The sequence below is a fragment of the Ursus arctos genome, unplaced genomic scaffold (genome assembly GCF_023065955.2).
Source record: "Ursus arctos isolate Adak ecotype North America unplaced genomic scaffold, UrsArc2.0 scaffold_32, whole genome shotgun sequence".
NCBI classification, from domain to species: Eukaryota; Metazoa; Chordata; class Mammalia; order Carnivora; family Ursidae; genus Ursus; species Ursus arctos.
In genome coordinates, this window is record NW_026623008.1 from 30,132,210 (window position 1) to 30,149,253 (window position 17,044).

Consider the following 17,044-nt stretch of genomic DNA (forward strand, 5'->3'; position numbering starts at 1 on the left):
TACTCTCTCTCTCTCTCTCTCTCGGAGTCTTTTTAAAAAATAATAATAAATACTTTTTTAGAAAGGAAGGTTTTGAAGGTAGGAAGTAAAATGACTGAAACAGTGTTTTAGGAAGCTTAGAAAGAGGATACATAAGGTTTAGAAGAGGTTGCATTTAGCAGGAGAAAGAATGGGATTTGCTGACAGGACAGAAATAAGAAGGTAATGTGTAGAGACTCTGTCAAGAGACTCATAAGGCCTGGGAGACCAGAATAATGGTAGTGTTCTACTAACTGACTAGAATGGCAGAGGTGTGGACAACAGGGAGGACTTGGGAGAATAATCGGCTTTGTTTTATGTATAATCTGTCCTGGTTTATTAATAATAAGAAAACAAAACAGGAATCCTTTTCCCCCAAAGTTACATAATTAATTCCTATCAACAAATTTGTTGACTTTGTAAGGAACAGAGTTAGAGGAAATGTGATTTGATTCTCTACAGTAGAGGTTGGCAGACTATGGCCTGTGGGCCAAATCCACCCAACTGCATGTTTTTGTAAATAAAGTTTTACTGGAACACAGTCATGCCCATCTGTTTATCATTTGTAGCTGTTTTTACTCTACAGTGGCAGAGTTGAGTAGCTGTAACAGAAACTACCAGGCCCATGAAGCTGAAAATATTTTATTATTTTTTTTTATTTTTTTTTAAAGATTTTATTTATTTATTTGACAGAGATAGAGACAGCCAGCGAGAGAGGGAACACAAGCAGGGGAGTGGGAGAGGAAGAAGCAGGCTCACAGCGGAGGAGCCTGATGTGGGGCTCAATCCCATACCGCTGGGATCACGCCCTGAGCTGAAGGCAGACGCTTAACCGCTGTGCCACCCAGGCGCCCCTGAAAATATTTTATTTCTGATACTTTCTTATAAAGAATGTTGGCCAGCCCCTACTCTACAAGAATCAGATTTTCCAGTATATAGCAAACAGTAAATACCATTTAGTGTAACCCTCCATGTTTTACCAGTGATGAAACTGAGGCCAAGATGGTAATGTTTCCAAGGCCCTCCCTGCATTAAACTAATTAGAGAGTTCAAACCCAGGTTATAACAGAGATCTTGCTTCCTGGCACAGTACAGTACAACTTATTTCCAGTTGGTAAACATGATGAGCCATGTTCAAATAGGAAACATCTTAGTGGTATATCATTCTGTTCATAGTTATACATTTATATACAGGTGTGATTTAAAACAGTTTTATGATGATTGGGATTAATTAGTTAAATACACCAATGTAAAAACATTTAGCAGACATCATAAAATTATTTTAAAAGGAACACTGCTACCATCATAATTAGTCTCTTCTCCAGTTATGTTTTTCTTTTGCAACTGACAAGAGAATTAAAGAGAATTTTTAAAATTTGCTTTGGAAAAGTACTAATGAATCAGATGTTCATTAATTGGAGTTTAAAATCAGCATATGTTCTAAGGTAACAGAATTCTGTACACATTTGCCATCTACTTCAACTGAGTTCAGGAGGAGAGTCAAATTAACTTGAGCAACAGCTGGGAATAAAAGTACGTGTATGTTGGCTCCTGTGGGTATCACTGTAATGGGTGTGTGTAATAGGAAACCTCTGCTGGGAAGATTGAACCAGACACATACAATTAAGATTAATTGAGGGGATCAGCTTAAAAGTCAAAATTCAGAGCCCCAAATTCAGAACTCAGTGGAATCTTCAAGTTCTAGTTTCATTTAGAGTTGAATGAGATGATATTGCTATTAATTTTACATAAAAAAGGTTTTTAATTAAAGTTACAGACGTGGCCATGGCCTAGTGTCCCATGTGGATGTTTCCTATATTTTTTTCATTACTGAAAGAAGAAATCTTTGCAGAGATCAAGTTTTCCATGTATAATAGAAGAATAAACACTTGTATTATTATGAAGAGCCAAGAAATCTGTCAGTAGAACTCCTGGCATAGTTAAAATAGGAGTCCATTTCATTTTTAATCCCTGAATGAACTGTATCTTCAGTGTCTAATGTTAATAGACGTAGCAGGAGAGGTTTGTTTCTTCTCTTGATGGGGAAATGAAAAGACAAACAGGTCTTAATTTACTCACTAGTCTAACACTGTTGGGAATTGACACAGTCACTAGGTATAGATGATAAACAGGACAAATACATTTAAACAGGACCCATTGAGAATTCAGTTTGGGAGTAGAAGAAAAATAAACAGGAGCATAGAAATTTCAGGTGTAGCTTAAATAAGAATCAAGATTAAGATGGATCCTGAACAAGGAATAATAACAAAGTATATAATTAAATTTAAAATTAAAATCTAAATAATTTTATACTTTATTATATGGGAAATGAATGGTACACTCAAAAAATACATTAAAGGTCAAAAGGCTGTATGAAGAAATTGAGGATTTGCCTATTTAAATATTTTCTCTCCTAAGAGTTCTTTTAAATGGCTTTGATGAGATATCTTCCCAGGTGCCCCTGTTTTAAAAGTCTGTTATGAGGAACAAATTATTTGCATTATTCCTCAGAACTGATCAGGAAAATGCTAGATGGAAAACCTCTAATCTAGAGAAAGAGAAATGATAAAATATCATTTTGTAATGGCACTGGCCAGAATACTGTTTTACCTTGGTAGCCTAATCATGAAAATAAGAAGGCAGATATGCTGCCTCTGCTTACCTTCTCTTATGCCACTTGGCTACCTGTTACACCATTGGTATTTAATTGGCTGATTATTATGAAAGTCTTCTAATTGCATCTGCTCTTGTCCCCACAGTTCATTTTCTACAATATCCAAGGTTATCTCTTTTCTTTTCTTTTTAAGATAAAAGTAGACATTGGGATGCCTGGATGGCCCAGTTGGTTAAGCATCCAACTCTTGGCGTTGGCTCAGGTGGTGATCATAGGGTCATGAGATTGAGCCTTGTGATGGTCTCTGTGCTCAGCACAGAGTCTGCTTCAGATTCTCTCTCCCTTTGCACCTTTCCCCCATGCTCTTGCATGCATGCTCTCTCTCTTAAATAAATAAATCTTTAAAAAAAAATAAAAGACACTTTGTTTTGAGATAATTTTAGATTCAGATATTATTGTAAGAAATAGTATAGACCTACTTTCCAGTCATTTAACATATATTCATTGGAGGACTCAGGCACTAGGGATACAATAATGAAAAAGACGAAAGGGGAAAAAAAGACAGTATTCACCTGTAAGACTGAGAGGGAGAGGTCTGAGTTGGAAATTAAGAGATCCAAGTCATCAGCATTTGAAACCAGAGAGCGAATAAGATTAACTTTTTCAGAATCCCAGAAATTAGCTAAAGGCTTACTACAATCCAAGGAGGTTTTATTCAAGGAAAACAGATTAATCTCACTAAGAACAGTGAAGTTGGTGGCATTTTAACTTTCCATACTTCTCATGTCCTCCCCAGCTTCACGATAACCTTGAAAACAAACACCCTCAAAACTACAGTAGCTGTGAAAATCAACAGCCTAGCAGCCAGCTGAGGAAGCAGAATGGATTTTGGAACTCTGCAAAAGCCTAGCCCCAGAGAATTGTCAGTATTTGATCTTTCTGGCATCCTTCTGAAAAGCTCCATTCTCAAGACTTGTCTTTATTTGACTCCCAGCTCACCATGCCAAAAGCTCTGTCCTCAGTGTATTTGTCAGAAACAATCAGTGGTAATTGTTTAACATGACAATTTTCCTCAGACAGTTGTCAGAAGAGGCATTACCAGTCAGGCTAACAAGAGACTGCCAAAAAGATTAAAAAGAAAAACTGGGATATGGGATGACCATAGGGGATTTTGAAAACCTCTGATATATTCCTGGAATTATGTAAGGTAATGTGCATGTACAGGGCTGTGTGTCTGGTGAGGAATGACTGAAGATGGCCCTAATCCCTCACCTCTTGTATACCTTGAGACTCTGCACAAGGCAGAATTTTAAGCTGCCTACTGAAATATTGAAAGTATGCCCCAACACACAGAGCCGCTTGGCAAAAGCTGGGACTTACTTATTCAGACATTTAAGTAAATCTCTTGAATATATTGGACATGTAGCTGACCATTGAGCTAACCAAGCAGAAACTGTAGTGGCCACACATATGACAAAGAGTATAGATTTTACAGAATTATTCTAGGAAAGTCACTAAACAAAACAAATAGTAACAGTAACAAACCCTGAAGAGGTGGGGGAAATCTGATTTCCACAGTTGCCACAGTATATTACTTAAAATATCCACTTACCACGTAAAGAAACATGATAGTCCATACACAGGGAAAATAGCAGCCCGTAGAAACTTTTCCTAAGAACACCCAGATATTGGACTTACTAGACAAAAATTATAAATCAGCTATTACAAATATAGTCAATTCTTGTCATTTGTGGTAGTTATGTTCTGTATAGTGACTGCAAACACTGAATTACCAAATACTGAAACCATTGCTCCTGGGAGAAGTATGTGGTTAGGTTCCTGTAAGGCTCTGGTCACTGATTAGTATATAATTTTGTTCTGTGTGTGCTTCTGTTAAAGACTCCTCATTTAATATATATTGTTGATTCATTAACATTGAACTCACAGCCAACAGCATGGTAATTCAAGCCTGAATGAAGCTTATCTAACACATGCATTTTCTCCATGAGACACATCAAAGCTTCTTGTGCTTAGACAGCACTTCACTACCCTGGGGGGCTATTTTAAACAGGGAAATCACCAGTGAAAAACATAAAAACACAAAGTGCCACTAAATAGAACATGAAAAAGACACTCGTTAGAGAGGAGAACTGAAACGAGAAGGCAGAATGTCACTTCGGCCTTACCTGGGAACATGCACACCAGAGGACTCAAGTTTTTCACCACTCTGTGCATGTTCATGAATGACCCTGAAAGCATCATGAGTGGACTTTGGAAGTCAGAGATACATTTTAGCAAGTAGTCAGATTTGTGAGCACAGAATCTGTGAGTAATGAAGATCAACTCTATATTCAGAGAACCAAAGGAACCATGTCTAAAGAAGTAAGGGAAAGGGGCGCCTGGGTGGCTCAGTCGTTAAGCGTCTGCCTTTGGCTCAGGGCGTGATCCTGGCATTCTGGGATCGAGCCCCACATCAGGCTCCTCTGCTGGGAGCCTGCTTCTTCCTCTCTCACTCCCCCTGCCTGTGTTCCCTCTCTCGCTGGCTGTCTCTCTCTCTCTCTCTGTCAAATAAATAAATAAAATCTTTAAAAAAAAAAAAAAAAAAAAAAAGAAGTAAGGGAAAATATGAGAACAGTGTCTCAACAAGTATAGAATAGAGTAATAAATACAAATTATAAAAAGAATCAAAGGTCTAGAATGGAAAAGTACAATAATTGAAATTATTTTGCTGGAGAGACTCAACATCAGATCTGAATTAGTAGAAAAAAAGAATCCACAACCTTTGAAAGAGGTTGATTGAGATTATCCAATCTGAGGAACAACTGAGCCCCAAAATACATGTGCTGACAATTAAAGGGGGAAATAGATAATTCAAATATAATATTTGGAGACTTTAATACCCCACTTTCAGTAAGGAGAGTTGAGATGAATGATGAAAGCATGACGTACCAGAATTTATGGGATGCATCTAAAGCAGTGCTTAGAAATTTACAGTTGTAAAATGTCAGTCTTGAAAAAGAAGGTCTCAAGTTAAACACCCTACCATCTACCTTAAAAACTAGAAAAGGAAAAGCAAAGTAAGCCCAAAGCGAACAGAAGGAATGAGTAATAAAGATTAGAATGTAGGTAGGGGCGCCTGGGTGGCACAGCGGTTAAGCGTCTGCCTTCGTCTCAGGGCGTGATCCCGGCGTTATGGGATCGAGCCCCACATCAGGCTCCTCCGCTATGAGCCTGCTTCTTCCTCTCCCACTCCCCCTGCTTGTGTTCCCTCCCTCACTGGCTGTCTCTGTCTCTGTCAAATAAATAAATAAAATCTTTAAAAAAAAAAAAAAAAAAAAAAGATTAGAATGTAGGTAAATGAAATCGAGAATACAAAATCAGTAGAAAACAGTAATAAAGTTGGTTCTGTGTAAAGTTCAACAAAATTGATAAACTTTTAGTTGGACTGAGAGGAGGAAAGAAAAGTCAAATCACTAAAATTAGAAATGAACGAGGATATTAGTGACCCTACAGGAATAAAAAAGATGATACAGTAATGCTATGAAGAATTAAATACCATAAAATTAGATTTAATTAGATGAAATAGACAAGTCCTTAGCATTTTTTGTTAAAGATTTTATTTATTTGACACAGAGCACAAGCAGAGGGAGAGGAAGAAGCAGTCTCCCCACTGATCAGGGAGCCCCATGTGGTGCTCGATCCCAGAACCCTGGGATCATGACCTGAGCCAAAGGCAAATGCTTTAACCGACTGAGCCATCCAGGCACCCCGGACAAATCCTTAGAATTGATACAAACTATTAAAATTGACTCACAAAGAAATGGAAAATCTGAATATACCTATAACTAGTGAAGAGATTGGTAATTTAAATTTCCCACAAAGAAAAACCCACATCCATGTGACTTCAGTAGTGAGTTGTACAAAATATGTACATGAAGTCTTGCAAATAGTAGAAGAGAAAGGAATGTTTCCAGACTCTTGCTGTGAAGCCATCATAATCCTGATAATCAAAACCAGACAAAGACCTCACAAGAAAGAAAGCTATAGACCAAAATCCCTGAAGAATAGGGATCCAAAAATCCTCAACAAAAAATAGCAAACCAGGGACGCCTGGGTGGCTCAGTGGGTTAAGCATCTGCCTTCACCTCAGGTCATGATCCCAGGGTCCTGGAATTGAACCCCATGTCAGGCCCGCTGCTCATACGCACACTCTGTCACTCTCAAATAAATCTTAAAAACAAAACAAGCCAAATCCAGCAACCTGCAAAAAGGAGTATATTCTTTAATCAAGTGGAATTTATCACAGGAATGCAAAGTTGGTTTAAATCCGTCAATGTAATACACCACATTAATAGAATAAAGGACAAAAGCCACATGGTCATTGCAAGAGAGGCAGAAAAAGCATTTAACAAGGTCTTACAGCTTTCATGTTAAAAACACTCAACAGGGGTGCCTGGGTGACCCGGTCAGTTGAGTGTCTCCCTTTGGCTAGGGTCATGGTCCTGGAGTCCCAGAATCGAGCTCCATGTTGGGCTCCCTGCTCAGCAGGGAGTCTGCTTCTCCTCCTACCCCTCACCCTGCTTGAGCTCTCTCTCTGTCTCTCAAATAAAATAAAATAAATAAAAAAGTAAAAACACTCAATAAGGAATAGCAGGGAACTTCCTTAGCCTGATAAAGGGTATCTATGAAAACCTATGGGTGACATATTTAATAATAATAAATTCAGTGGGTTTTTTTCCCTAACATCAGGAACAAGATGGGTGCTTTTGCCACTTTTATTCACTATTGTACTGGAAGTTTTAGCCAGGACGATTAGGCAAGAGAAGGGAAAAAAAGGCATCCAGATTGGAACTATCTCTGTTTGCACATATTATCTTGGATAAAAATAATCCTAATAAGATCACTATACAAAAATTACTTTATTTATATACATCTAACAGTGAACAACATGAAAATGAAGTCAAGGAAACAATTTCAATAACACAAAAGATAACAATACAATAACAACAAACAATAACATTAAAGAGAATAAAATATTTTGGAACAAATTTTTAAAAGAAAGTGTAAGACATAGCCACTGAAGACATAAAATGTTGAAAGAAAGTAAATAAATGGGACAACATTCTGTGTTTGTGGATTAAAAGACTTGATATTGTTAAGATGGAGGTACTCTCCAAATTGATATATAGATTCAGTGCTATCTCTGTCAAAATCCCACCTTCCTCTTTTGCAGAAATTGAGAGGCTGGTCCTAAAATTCATGTGGACATTCAAGGGACCCAGGATAGCCAAAACAATCTTATAAAAGAACAAAGTTGGAGGGACGCCTGGATGGCTCAGCCAGTTAAGCATCTGACTCTTCATTTTGGCTCAGGTCATGATCTCAGGGTTTTGAGATCAAGCCCTGCATCGGGCTCCACACTAGAGGCTGCTTAAGATTCTCTCTCTCTCCCCACTCATACCCCTTCTCTCTTTTAGAAAAAAAGAACAAAGTTGGAGGACTCACACTTCACTAAAAAGTTACAGTAATAAAGTCAGTGTAGTACTAGCCAAAAATAGGCAGAAAAATCAATGGACTAGAATCTAAAAATAATCCTTCACACTTAATGACAAATGATTATATGCATACCAAGACAATTCAGTGGGGGAAATAATAATCTTTTCGATGAATGAATCTTTGACAACTGGATATCTACTTGCAAAAGAATGAAGTTTGACTTTTATTTTTTTAAAAAGATTTTATTTATTTATTTGACAGAGATAGAGACAGCCAGCGAGAGAGGGAACACAAGCAGGGGGAGTGGGAGAGGAAGAAGCAGGCTCCTAGCGGAGGAGCCTGATGTGGGGCTCGATCCCATAACGCCGGGATCACGCCCTGAGCCAAAGGCAGGCGCTCAACCGCTGTGCCACCCAGGCGCCCCTGAAGTTTGACTTTTAAAACTATATATAAAAATTAACTCCAAATAGATCATAAACTTAAATATAGTAGAAAAATAATGTAACATCTTAGAAGAAAATACAAGAATAAATATTTAAGCCCTTGGATTAGGCAGTTGACATTTGACACCAAAAACACGAGTGACAAAAGAAAAATATTTCATCTAACTTCATCCAAAGGACAACATAAAGGATGGGAGAAAATATTTGCAAACCAAAAATCTAATAAAGGACTTGAGTCTAGACTATATGAAGAACTCCTACAAGTCAACAATAAAAAGGCAATCCAGTTTTAAAAATGGTTAAAGGCTTTTTTGTTAAATTAATAGACTTTTTTTTTTTTTTTAAGCAGAAACGTTTTAAGAAAAATTGACTGGAAAGTATAGAGTTCCCGAATATATCTCCCAAACCCCCAGTTTTACCTGTTAACATCTTGCTGTTAGGGGCGCCTGGGTGGCACAGCGGTTAAGCGGCTGCCTTTGGCTCAGGGCGTGATCCCGGCGTTCTGGGCTCGAGCCCCACATCAGGCTCCTCCGCTATGAGCCTGCTTCTTCCTCTCCCACTCCCCCTGATGGTGTTCCCTCTCTCGCTGGCTGTCTCTCTCTGTCAAATAAATAAATAAAATCTTTAAAAAAAAAAAAAATCTTGCTGTTAGTCTTGTTACATTTGTTATACTTGGTGAGCTAATGTATTATTGTTAACTAAAATCCGTAGTTTAAAGTTCAGTCTTGATATTACACATTCTGTGGGTTTTGACAAACATATAATGACATGTATCTACTATCACAGTGTATACAGAATAGTTTTACTGCCCTACAAATGCCCTGTATTCTGCTTATTCATCCTTTCCTCTCTCCCCACAAGCCCCGGGCATCCACTGATCTTTTTACTGCCTCCACAGTTTTGCCTTTTCCAGAATGTCATATACTAGGAATTATGTAGTATGTAGACTTTTCAAATTGGCTTCACTTAGCAATATGCATTTAAGGTTCCTCCATATCACTTTGTGACTTTATATCTCCTTTCTTCTTCCCTTCCCTCCCTCCATCCCTTCTGCTTTTCTTTCTTTCTTTCTTTCTTTTTTTTTTTCTTTTTTTTTTTTCTTTTTTTTTTTTTTTTTCTTTTTTGAGAGAGAGAGCATATGCTTGTGAGCTGGGGGGAGGCGCAAAGGGAGAGAGAGAATTCCAAGCAGGTTCCATGCCCAGTGCAGATCCCGAAGCAGGGCTTGATCCCATGACCCTGAGATCATGACCTGAGCTGAAATCAAGAGTTGGACGTTTTAACCAACAGAGGCACCCAGGCATCCCTCTGCTTTTTTTTTTTTTTTTTTTTTTTAAAACAAAGTCCATGATTAGGGCTCAGTCTTTGTGTTGTGTTGTACATTCTGTTATGTGATGTTATTGGGAGTCTAGTTCTGCTTATTGTGTATGACATTTTCTGGAATGACTGGTGTATTTGTACTTTTTATAGTTTGGGATTGTGAACTCAGTTTTGGTGGGGTGGGTGGGAATAAGGAGTGCTTTATTTCAGAGAATTGTAATAGGCCTTAGTTAGCATATGTCTCTATAAATCAGTTTTATCTTTGCTTCTGCCAGGTGATTCAGAGATGTTACCAGCCAGAACTTTCTTTTTATTTTGTTTCTTTTTTTTTTTTCTCATTTTGGGGTTTTTAGACAACAGAGTAGTAGTATGGCATATTCCAAGTTTGAAGGACAGGTTATAAATGCTCAGATATTTTTTTTATCCCAGCAGAACCCAGGATGAGATTGCCATCACCCTTTCTCTGAGTTTTTAGCTCTTTAGGAGTTCTAACTTTATGCAGAAGGTCTCTCACTGCCAAACTTCCTGTCCCTTGGTCCACGCTTTATCATCTCCCATCCATGAGTTGTAAAACACAAGCCTCTTCGTGAAATTAACAGTGATCCAGCAAGTTAGGGCAGTTGTCCATTCACACTTAAACACTTTTTCCCCTTTGTGATTTCTTTAATTTATTTTTAAGATTGTAATTATTTGTCCGAGAGAGAGTACAAGCAGGGGGCAGGGTAGGCAGAGGGAGAAGCAGGCTCCCCGCTGAGCAAGGAGCCTGATGTGGGACTTGATCACAGGACCCCGGGATCATGACCTGAGCCAAAGGCAGATGCTTAACGACTGAGCCACCCAGGCACCCCTGAGCCAGAGACAGCACTTTATTCCTTATGCTGAAAGTTTTGATTCTTCTAAATACAGATGCCATTGATAGTGTTTATGCATGATTTATATTTTTGTGTCATTAAATTTATCAGACTTTGTTATGAAGCAGATTTTGGTAAGGAAAAATCTGAGGGAATAGTTAGGATTTTGAGAAAGCGTAAGGTGTGGAATGAATGTTCCTGACTAGTCTTTCAGGTGCTTTTAAGTTCTTGGCTGGTTCTGCTCACTGTCCTTCCATTTCAGTTCTACCCTTAGAACTACCCTTAGAAACAGAACAATCACATGTCCTCCAGTCTCCCGCTATTGTTAGCCTATATGGTACCTTTATGGAAATTGGCAAAAAGTACCTCCTCTTTCACATGGTTGACTTCCAGAGGTCGCCCTTCTGTGAGGAAGAGCCTCATGCCAAAACTTAGGGCTTGGCAAGCTGATTGAATTTCAGCCTCCATTAACCTCCTTAGCTGGTTATCTTTGTGTAGCATGAAACTACACACAACTCTAGGGCATGGCGTTATTTAGATGTCTTCTAGTGTGGAACTGCACTCTGTCCGGAGTCTCTAACCTTATTTAATCCAGCCTTTTATTCACTGAATGCTAGCCAGCTTTGGTGGTAAATATCATTCTTTACAATTACATCACATAACCTTTCCCCTCCTCCTGTATCGTGATTACTCTCACATTTATCAGTTTGCTCTTTCTGGCTTTTTTTTTTTTTGGCCATCCCTGCCCATATACATCTAGACCCTGATATCACCCCAAGGGCTGTTTTCCTTGAAGTCTTCTTTGCTCACTCCCGTCCACATGAGTTTTGTCTTCAGTCTATCCCACTTACTTATCCTGCGGTCACTATGTTATTTATCTTGTGGTTATCTTTTATTACAACAAATATTTATTGATGTTCCCCCAGGTACCTAGTACCATTGTAGGCACTAAAGATACAGTGGTGAATAAAAACAATTTTTTCCCCTTACAGAACATATATTCTACTAGGCAAGATGGATAGTAAACAAAGACTTAATTATTTGACGCATGTGTCCTACTCGTCTTAATAGCTATAGAATATAAACCACAGGGATATGAATCATATTTAAGAATGAAAAAATTATTTCAGTACCTGTGCAGGTATTTCCTAGATACTCATTGAAGTTCTCAGAAGCTTGTCAGTGACCTCATTTTAATTTACAGTAGCTGAAAAGTATTTTATGGCATAAATTTGGTTTTTAGTGTGTGGTCTTAAGGTATTTTTTAGAAAAGGTTGGAACCAGTAGTATAACCATCTTACTATTGAAGTGTTAAAAGTATGTCATTTTAATTTACTGGATTTTTCTATTTTTTATTTTCCTGTTTATTTACTTTTGTTTCTTTATCATAACTTTTTTCCCTCTGTATTCAAGAAAATACAGGTTTGGGGGGCAAAGTACTAATACTCTTTTTAACTAAAAATGTTAACTGAATGCTTACATAAAACTGAATGTCACATAAAGATCCTAAAGCAGGCACTAAGTGGGATAGAAGTGTGAGATAAGATAGGGCACCAGCTTTCAAAGGATTTAGAATCAGGGAGAGTAGGTAGCAGATTGAAGGATTCAATTTCTTCATTTGTAAGAATGGTAAGATTTTTTTCATTACTTAAAGTGAAAAAGAAGTCTAGAAGGATGCCCCTTTGTTAGTAGCATTGGTAAGTACGTGCGAGGCAAATAGGTTCTTGAATTTGAAGGTTGTACAAAAACCCCACTATAAACTAGTCCTATTTTCTTCTTTTTTAAAAGATTTTATTTATTGAGAGAGAGAGAGAGCTCGAACATAGCGTATGAGCAGGGGGGAGGGGCAGAAGGAGAGGGAGAAGCAGGCTCCCAGCTGAGCAGGGAGCCCCACATGGGGCTCAATCCCAGGGCCCTGAGATCATGACCTGAGCCGAAGGCAGACGCTTAACCAACTAAGCCACCCAGGCACCCCCAAAGGTAGTTTTAAAATACTCTGTACATCCCCATTGTAGCAATTAACATACATTGTAATTCTCAGCAATTGCCTGGTTTCTCATTATTATCTGTGACTCAACTGTGAGATCCATGAGGGCAAAAATCAGGCTGGCCTGTATCCCCAGTACTTAGTAAATAGCACTGCTTTGAAAGACGTGTACATTTTAATTTTAACATGGCTGTTTTTTTCCTGTGGATTTTGTGCACAGAGGATTTTGGATATCATTTATAAGACCGTGCTCTTGTCCTCAAGGAATTCATAGTCTAGTTGGAGAGCTAAAGTTAAAAGCTCAAAACAAGAAAATAATAAAAAGGCCAGTGTGAGTCACTAGTTCAAAAGTTGACCCAAAGTGGAATAAAAAATAGCCCAATTAAAAATGTTGATAAGATGCTGTGTATTCACAGCACGGCAAGAGATCTTGAACACTAGAGTCATCTTTAAGGAAGACTTCATGACGAAAAAAGATTCCACTAAATGTTGAAGGATAGGGAGGATCGGCTTGTCGTGAGAGAGGAGAGCTGTTTGTTTAGGCTTATTATACACTAATGGGTAATGTTAATCTGTAGAGTATTTGTAATAAATGCAAATAATAGAACTGTATATGCTTTATAAAATAATCTGGATTTTTCATATCATTTCCTCCTCCCCCATCATTTTAGGTTAGTGAATTTTGACTTGAAATCTGTATTTCTAGTTTACTTCACTTTTGTCCCGTTTTTTCTTACCACTTTGGTTCCAAGGTGAAAGCTCCTATCTCTGAATTGTACCCCTTTAAAATATAAGAGCTTCCCTGTAGGAATAAAATGAGATTCATTTTTCATTTTGTTTACTCTTTTGATTATTAGCCACAGTTGACCGGAGATGAGAAATAGTCTCTTCTTAGGCTCATCTTTTACTTGTGAAGTAGAGATAATACTGCCTGCCTTGCCAATTTTACGTATTTATCATGCTGATAAAATGAGATAATACAATTATCTCATTCAGATTGTTTGAAAAGGATAAAAAAATGTTCTAGAAATGCAAGTTGTATGTTCTTTCCATTCTAATTTAAATGTCTAACTTAGTTTTTTATGTTATTTCTCATGTAGAGATGTGATATTGCTGTTTCATTGCAGAATCAAATTTTAGAATTCTTGGTTTTGGACAGGAGCTTGAACATGGCCTGGATGGTAGATGGCTGCTCTGGAACAGCTGTTTTCACTTGCTGTGGAATTCTCATTTTGGTCCCTCAGTCACGTCAGTTTTAAACTCCCTGGGGTGGGCCTTTTGTCTTTGAATGACCTTTCTGATATATTTAGCTGTGAATGAGATTATGGTTGTTTAGGGCATCAGTAAAATTCCATCTTCATTAAATATGATGAGGTCTTTTTCCCCCCCTTACCTGAAAACTGAATTTAACTTTATGTTTTAGGCTTTAACAACTTAACTTTACCTCCCAGTACTCCTTAGATAGAAATTTGCATCAAGTGTGATCTTGCATCTGAGAGTGATCTTTTGAAATGCTTTCTAGTATTCTTAAGGTTTACTTTCTTTTTCTTATTTTTAAAATTTATATGATTCATGAAAACAGTTTTTAACAGCTCTTTTAACATGCTCTCTATTAGCCAATTCCTGTTAGAACATATTTTTTTTTTAATGATTTTTTATTATGTTAGTCACCATACAGTACATCCCCGGTTTCCGATGTAAGGCTCGATGATTCATTAGTTGTGTATAACATCCAGTGCACCATGCAATACGTGCCCTCCTTACTACCCATCACCGGTCTATCCCATTCCCCCACCCCCCTCCCCTCTGAGGTCCTCAGTTTGTTTCTCATAGTCCATAGTCTCTCATGTTTCATTCCCCCTTCTGATTACCCCCTTTTCTTTATCCCTTTCTTCCCCTACCGATCATCCTAGTTCTTATGTTCCATAGATGAGAGAAATCATATGATAGTTGTCTTTCTCTGCTTGACTTATTTCAGTTAGCATTATCTCCTCCAGTGCCATCCATGTTGTAGCAAATGTTGAGAACTCGTTCTTTCTGATAGCTGAGTAATATTCCATTGTATATATGGACCACAACTTCTTAATCCAGTCATCTGTTGAAGGGCATCTCGGCTCCTTCCATGATTTAGCTATTGTGGACATTGCTACTATGAACATTGGGGTGCATATGGCCCTTCTCTTCACTACGTCTGTATCTTTGGGGTAAACACCCAGTAGTGCAATGGCTGGATCATAGGGTAGCTGAATTTTTAACTTTTTAAGGGACCGCCACACTGTTTTCCAGAGTGGCTGTACCAACTTGCATTCCCACCAACAATGTACGAGGGATCCCCTTTCTCCACATCCTCTCCAACAATTGTTGTCTCTTGCCTTGTCTATTTTTGCCATTCTAACTGGCGTAAGGTGGTATCTCAGTGTGGTTTTGATTTGAATTTCCTTGATGGCTAATGATAGAACATATTTTTTAAGACTTAGCTGTGACTTTAATAGGCACAGATACCACATTTTTATTGATGTATAATCAACATATTAACATTGTATTATTTCAGGTGTACAACATAATATTTGATATTTGTATATGTTGTGAAATGGTAACCAAAATAATTCTAGTTGATGTCTGTCACCATACATAGTCACACATTTTTTTTCTTGTGATGAGAACTTCTACAATCTATTCTCCTAACAACTTTCAGATATGCAGTACAATATTAACTATAGTCACTATGCTGTACTAAATGAAACATATTACATTCTTATAATAACTCCATGAGGGAAGTCCTATTATTTCCATTTTACAGATGAGGAAACTGATACATAGAGTTACTGAGAAGTTACATGACTTATTCAGGGTCACACAGCTAGCAGCTATAGAGTTGAATATACACAATCTGGTTTTAGAATAATTGCTTTTAACTACCATACTGTACGGCTTATTACATCATTGCATTGTCTTTGAAAACATTAGAAAACAGAATCGTATGAGGGTCACTTTGTAAACACGAATTTTTCACCGTGTTTAAATTTGATTCATTTACTCCATTCATCAACACCTACTCACTCTTTTTTTTTTTTTAAGATATTTATTTATTTGAGAGAGAGGCCGCGAGAGAGGGAACACAAGCAGGGGGAGTAGGAGAGGGAGAAGCAGGCTTCCTGCTGAGCAGGGAGCCCGATGTGGGGCTCGATCCCAGTCATGACCTGAGCTGAAGGCAGACGCTTAACAACTGAGCCACCCAGGCGCCCCATCACTCTTACGTGTTTCAGACACCATTAGGTGCTGAGTTTTGAGCAAGGTATTGATAGCCCCTGACCTCATTGATTTTACATTCTAGCAGAGAAGAGAAATGCTAGTAAGTTCTTCATCTAATGATTGAATTGCAGTTGTGATAGATGTTACATAGGAAGAATTAAGAGCAGAGTTTTTGTATGTGGGTTTGTCCTTTTTTTAATTGAAGTATAGTTGACTTTTAGAGGAGTTGTTTTTTGGTTTTTGTTTTTTTTTTAATTGATGAGAACAGAATTTTTGGTGGGGATTCTGAAGTGGTCTTAGAAGTGAGAAGATTCTATGAGAAAATGGCATTTGAGCTAAACTTTGAAAGAAGCCTTTCTATGCCTACCTGAGGGTATGACTAAAATTAGAGACTTAGAACCACCTGTTGGAATTGCATTGCACTTTGGAAGAGATGAGCTAACTCTGATATACTTTATTTGCCCTGATATGTGCTTCGTTTATCCTGAAGTTTAACATTGTTTTGTACATTTGGTGTCTGGTATAATTAACATTTATAATGCTGAGACATAGACAAATGACAGAGAGATTATCATTATCCTTCATCTTCTTTATTAAGATAGGGAAGTGATAAAATAGAGTTGAGAAAGAGTCTTTAGAAGTCTTATTCTCCTGTTTTATTAGTATGTAAAGAGAGCCCCAGAAAATTCTGTTTTGCCGGAGGTGGTTTTAAGATTTCTATAAATAGGGGCGCCTGGGTGGCACAGCGGTTGAGCGTCTGCCTTCGGCTCAGGGCGTGATCCCGGCGTTATGGGATCGAGCCCCACATCAGGCTCCTCCACAGGGAGCCTGCTTCTTCCTCTGCCACTCCCCCTGCTTGTGTTCCCTCTCTCGCTGGCTATCTCTATCTCTGTCGAATAAATAAATAAAATCTTAAAAAAAAAAAAGATTTCTATAAATAGCATAAATGAAAAAGATGTACTCTAAGTGTTTTAACTGTTGGAAAATTCACTTACACCAGAGCCTTTTTTTCTTAACTCTGTGAGAAAGTGATATGTTACCAGCATTTGAATTAAAAACATTTTTA

The 17,044-nt window shown here is 37.9% G+C and overlaps 1 protein-coding gene across 1 annotated transcript in view; it reads left to right on the forward strand.

The window, feature by feature from the left end:
• The window catches only part of RLF (RLF zinc finger), an 86,109-nt gene that overhangs the window by 46,658 nt on the left and 22,407 nt on the right, over positions 1-17,044 (forward strand). The gene's annotated exons all lie outside the window — the stretch shown is intronic.